The sequence below is a fragment of the Carya illinoinensis genome, chromosome 13 (genome assembly GCF_018687715.1).
Source record: "Carya illinoinensis cultivar Pawnee chromosome 13, C.illinoinensisPawnee_v1, whole genome shotgun sequence".
NCBI lineage: Eukaryota > Viridiplantae > Streptophyta > Magnoliopsida > Fagales > Juglandaceae > Carya > Carya illinoinensis.
This window is the reverse complement of record NC_056764.1, coordinates 15,797,672-15,803,734: the sequence shown is the minus strand read 5'-3', so window position 1 is coordinate 15,803,734 and position 6,063 is coordinate 15,797,672. Positions and strand designations below refer to the sequence as shown.

General features: G+C 34.5%; 1 pseudogene; it reads left to right on the top strand.

The window, feature by feature from the left end:
* The first annotated feature begins 2,623 nt into the window (after nucleotides 1-2,623).
* On the top strand, nucleotides 2,624-5,291 carry LOC122290991 (annotated as a pseudogene).
* Nucleotides 5,292-6,063: the final 772 nt, after the last annotated feature.

Below are 6,063 nucleotides of genomic sequence, written 5' to 3'. Positions count from 1 at the left end.
ATGGGGCATTTCACAAAAAGATGAAGTAGCGCCTCCTTTTATTGGCTGTAGAGAGTGCACTCTTTATAGTCTTGTTGTCGTATTCTTTCGTTGATCTTTTCCTCTGTTGGTAAAATATCCTAGAGTATTTTCGATAACAAGAACTTGTGACGATCATGCATTTTAAATTCCACAAAAGTTTGAAGAGGGAATTTTGGTTTTGCTGAGTTGTTTTCTGGAATACTATAGACACCTGGTAAGTTGTTTTGACCGAGTATTTACCGTTGTGATTGAGAGACCACACTTCTTTATCTTCCTCTTGGGTTCATAATTTTACTCAAATGCCACGTTAAATTCTCACTTATTTTAAAAAAGAAATAAACTTAATTATCTAACTATATATATATATTCTAACAAATTGCAATGTTGTATTATCATAGGTATCTATAATTATTTAAGATTTGTCTTCTAGAAATTACTTTCATTAATGGAGGGATGCATATATAACTAATTCCATTATTATTGATATGGAAGAGGTTTGAGACATAAACTTCAAAGATAAATACGTTAAGTACTAGGAGAAACGAGTTCAAGCTTGAGGCTCTACAAAACATAATGGAGACAAATGATACTCTAGATGTTTCTCAAAACAGTCATCCACATGATCAATGAAATGAGTTCAATAATGTTTAAACTTGGAGTTGAAACACCTTTCGCCCTCGACCTGTCTGCTGTGGTTCATTTTTTTTTTTGACCCAGTACACAACCACTTTATCAAAAAGAATAAAAAAACCTGCAACAGAAGAATCGATTGCCAACTTCTACGTTATATTATTTGCATGCTGGAGGCCGGAATCATTAGGTGTCCATTATTTAGTAATTGTATTTTGCTGCCTGGCCCTTTGTTTGCTTGTTTCCGAACCACATGTTTCGAATCTCGATAGCCAAATGAAAGTTTTCCTTCGGAGTTTTAGTCAGATTTATTTCAGAAAGTATTTGGTTTCACACTATTGCTTACACCAATACGCCAGTAAAAGAACGACAAAAAGGTCACCTGGGTCGTCTTCTAAACAGTAATTAATTAATATATTGATGAAAATAAAGAGAAAGGGGGGGGGGGGGGGGGGGGGGGGGGGGGGGGGGGTGGAGGCAACTTCTTATTATGCTCCTATTTTTCAAACCGCCTAGCTGAAATGGACATTTGGCGAATAAACAAGAAAAAGATTTCAATTTTCAAACGTCTTTCTTCAATGCGCATAGAAACATTTGGTGCCACGTGTGTATATATATGCAAACCTCTCCAACACATGTTGCAAAATCGTGGAAATTCCAAGATCGAAAAGATGAAGCTAGCCAGTAACCCAATTCTTGTTTTGCATTCATCCCAGAGGAGAAGAATTGTATAATTGTAACAATTTTTCATATAATAAATTTTTCTTCTTTGCGTCTGATGGTTTTTCTTTTATTTAAGAGTTTCCACGTAAAATCTTATTTTATTATTTTTCTATTTTTCTTATTATTCCTACAGAGGGTAGATCGGAGGGGGGGTGAGTTTGGAAGGTTTAAATTCCCAACAAATGGTATCAAAGCCACTAGGTTCTTTTTGTGGGATAGAGTTTTGGTGTGGTAGTGTGGATATGTACAGTCTAATCAAGTTTTGTCTGGGAGATTAGAAATTTTAAACGTGTCTATTGCAACCCTCCAATATTTTTTGGAAACCTACTTAATGAGGTACTATTCATTTTTACGGTAAATTTATCAAAGCAATGTTAGAAAATAAGGTTTCAAATCCTATCAAATTTGAGGTGGAGAAATTTGATGAAAAATCAATTTTAGCTTGTGGCAAGTACAAGTCAAGGATGTTTTGATTCAATCAGGATTGCACAAGGCATTGAAGGGGTAGACCAACCCCTGAAGGCAGCAGTGACACTAGCATAACTAGTGAAAAGAGCAGATCTGGAATGAGCAATGAAAATTGGGAGAATCTGGATTTGAGAACAGCAAGTGCGGTACGTCTGTACCTAGTCAAGAATGTTCTTGCAAATGTGCATGAAATATCTAAGACAAATGAATTCTGAGAAAAGCTTGAAGAGTTGTATCAGTTTAAGGGCGTCTCAAAAAAGGGTGTATCGGAAGGAGTAGTTTCATACACTGCAAATGAGTGAAGGTACAACTATTTTGGATCATTTAAGTGTTCTTAATGGCATTGTCTCTGAGCTGAAATCTATTAGAGTTAAAATTAATGATGAAAATCAAGCATTGAGGCTCATTTGGTCTCTTCCATCTTTCTATGAGCATATGAAACCTATTTTGATACATAGAAAAAAGAAAATAATTTTTTCAGACGTTATCGGTAAACTCTTTTCTGAAGAGAGAAGACTAGGTGGTGGAAGAAATTATCCACCTGATAACTTAGTATTGGTAGTAGCTGAAAATGGGAAGATGAAGAACTCCATAAAGAAGAAAGCAATTTGTTGGGGGTGTGGATAATCTGAGCATGCTAAAAAAAATGGTCCAAGAGTTGGAGCAGGTTCAGAAAGTGGCTCCAAATCAGTGAATGAAGATATTGGTAATGATGCTAACATTGTATCTCTCTCCATAAAAGATGATTTCTTGTAAAAAGGGACATGTACATTCTAATGGCATGTCGTTAATTTCCAAAGTTGACATGATAGAGGATGTGTTAATGTTAGCGAGTTTACAAGTATGCACACAGCCATTGGTTTAGTATTGATGCAGGGTCTGTGGTGTTCATTCATATCGATGGCTGATGAATTTTCAGGAAAGCTAAACGTAAAAGTTACACCATAATTTTCAGCAAAGTTGTCTTCGACATGAACCGAAGTGAAATGCTTGGAATTGGTTTATTCTGAATGAGTGTGCTTTTATGGTGAAGCATAATAGTATAAGTTATGAAAATCTTCATTAAGGTAGAGTTTTATTGTGAAACCAGTCAAAGTCACAAGGTGAAAATTGTTGACTTTTGATCATTTTTGTTTTGTCCCACATGGATGGGAAGTGAATGAGAGCAAAGGCCTTGGGCCTATATAAGGAGTTTAAGTCTCCTTGATTTAAGTACACCAGTTGATAGCTTATTTAGTAACTTTTTACTCTAGTTAAATTTCTCTATTGACCTTTTTGTATAAAAAGAAGAAAGGATGAAAGTTAAACTTTTGCTAGTAGAGAAGGTTTGTGAGTGTATTTGCGGTGAAGAGAAGAATTATGTGATTATAGTAGTTTTCATATAGTGAATTTTTCTTCTTTAGTTCTGGTAGATTTTTTCCTATTTAGGAGTTTTCAAGTAAAATCTTATTATTATTATTTCTCTATTTTTCTTATTATTCTTGCAAATGATAAATCCTATGAGAGTGAATTTAGGAGGTCCAAATTTTCAATACATTATTCTTTCACTTTCTTTTAATAATCTATCTATAATAATAATAATAATAATGCTTGTTTTCACCTAACTTCTGTACCATTGTATTTAGCTTTTGGTGATGTATAGACATTCCTTGTTTTTCTAAATTTGTGAAGTAAAGGTGCTGTCATAAGATAAATGTATTCATTCCCCTATCCTTAATGGTGCAAATGATGAACGAGAAGTTGACTACAGTGAGAGAAGTGGAAAGGGACCGTCTCAATGGGGAGAGATTCACCCTGACTAGAGCTTGTGCAAAGATGGATCAATGCAATCTCCAATTGATTTTCTGAATGAAAGCGTGTAAATAGTTTCCCATTAGGGAGACTTAGGGTGTGTTTGGGTGTATCTCAACACTTCTCAATATACTCCACACATATTATACTACTATTTATTACTTTATTATTACTTTTCACATATTTTTTGTTACTATTAATTACTTTTTACTACTATTCAATATTCTATTATTACTTTTCATCTACTTTTTCACTAATATTAATTTACAACATACATCAACAATTCTCAATACCTAAATCCAACCTTAATCGGAATTACCGTCCCACTAATGCCACTCCCAAAAATAGAGGCCATGACATGATGCTAAGCAAAAGATCATCAAGAGGGAATTATTAAAGAGAAATTAATGAAATAAATAACGAGAATGCAATAAGGTGCGATTTTCTGGGTTTGGTGAGATTTTCTGGTAAAGAGCATGCGCAAGTCTTAAGAAATCTGCAAATTATTTTTCGTTCCTCATGATTTCTTTGAAGGAAGTGATCATTCTTCTTCTTGATTAATTAATGTGTGTGAATGCAGCTAGAGTGGGAGGGCGGCGCAGGATATATTGAAATAAATGGTAATCAATATGTACTCCAGCAAAGCCATTGGCACTCACCCTCTGAAAACACTATAAATGGCCGGAAGTTTGATCTAGAGGTGCACATGGTCCATAAGAGTTCCAATGGAAAAGTTGCTGTGGTTGGAATTACGTACACGATTGGACTTCCTGATTCTTTCTTGTCATCGGTAAAATCAAAGACTCTCTCTCTCTCTCTCTCTCTCTCTCTCTCTCTAATGGCTTGTGTTGTGTATGTCTACGTACAGATGAGGCATCAGCTGTCAGCCGTTGCCGGTAACAAAGAAGAAGTGACAACGATGAGAATCGTCGACCCAAAGAACGTAAGGATAGGCAGTAGAAAGTATTACAGATATATTGGGTCCCTTACAATTCCCCCTTGTACTCAAAATGTTGTATGGACCATCGTGAGAAAGGTATATATGTAATGGAAAAATATAGTTATAAATATAATTGTGCACTAATCTGTGTATTAATATGATGTGATTAGTTAAAAATAAATTTTATTGAAAATAATATTAATTTAAATTTTAAGTATGAATAAATCAGTATTGGTACACAGATTAGTGTGCGACTGTATTTGTATGTAACAAAACTCATATGTAATTTGTTTCTCTCTTTTGCCAACTCTTCATGTATTGTTATTAAAGATGTAAATCATTCTGATCAAGTTAACTCGTGATCAGCTGACGACTGTTACACGAGAACAAGTTAGGTTGCTTCGCGTGGCCGTTCATGACGTGAATATATCCACTCTCACACTCGATTATTCCTGTATATATCAAACATGTACATATCTCATCAAAGTTTCAATTTCTTTCTCAGGGGAGGGGTCCCTCTCGAAGTGTATATTGCATCTAGTAATTAAAGATGGTTGTTACTCATTTTTTGCAGGAGTCAGACACAAATGCAAGACCACTACAACCAATAAATAGGCGCTCAGTGCATCTATATAGACTAAGTGGAAGATTTATAAATTCTCATCAACCTATGAAATTGCGTGTTTTCAGTCACTGTCAGTTTTCTAGTTTTTTGTAAGATTTTTATAGACCTAGTATTAATTTCTTTTTATGGTATTGATGGAACATAGGATCACTACAAGAAATTAGGGTTTTTGCAGCGCTTAAACTCGTTGCAAATAAGCGACTAAATTGCTGCATATACTCAATTCCAGCATTTTTAACTTCCTTGCACGATTGCCGTTATTATAGCGTCTTTTTTGCCTCAAACAGCGATAAAAAAAATTCCGCTGCATTAACTCATATTAGCAGCGATTTTTTTTCCTTGGTAGTACGTCCAAAAGCGCTGTAATTATCCGCTGCGAAATAAAGATATAACGCTGAGAAAAATTAATTACAGCACTCAGAAATCCTTGCAAATTATACCAAAATCGCTGCAATACATAGTATATATTTCCAGCGAAGTTTTTTAAAATTGTTGCAATTTGCTTTTTCCAGCGTTCTACGAATGTTGAAAATATATCCAAAATCGCTGCAATTTTACAAAAAATTGTTGTAATTGTCATCAGCCAACTATCGAAAATTGTTGTTAAAGTATAACTCCAGCAGATTGAAGTGTTCTAATTACTTACTAATCGCTGCAAAAAAAATTGATATTACAGCGATATATTTCAAAAGTGTTGGAAATAAGATATTCCAGCGTACCGTAAATGCCGGAATCAAAATGAAAAGCGCTGCAATGAATTTAAACTGTTGCAATTGTTGTGATACCCCGTTTTTACGTGTATTTTCACTGAAGGGTTGTTTTTAATTTGAATAATATATTGGTTTATTTATTTTAAATTAATGTG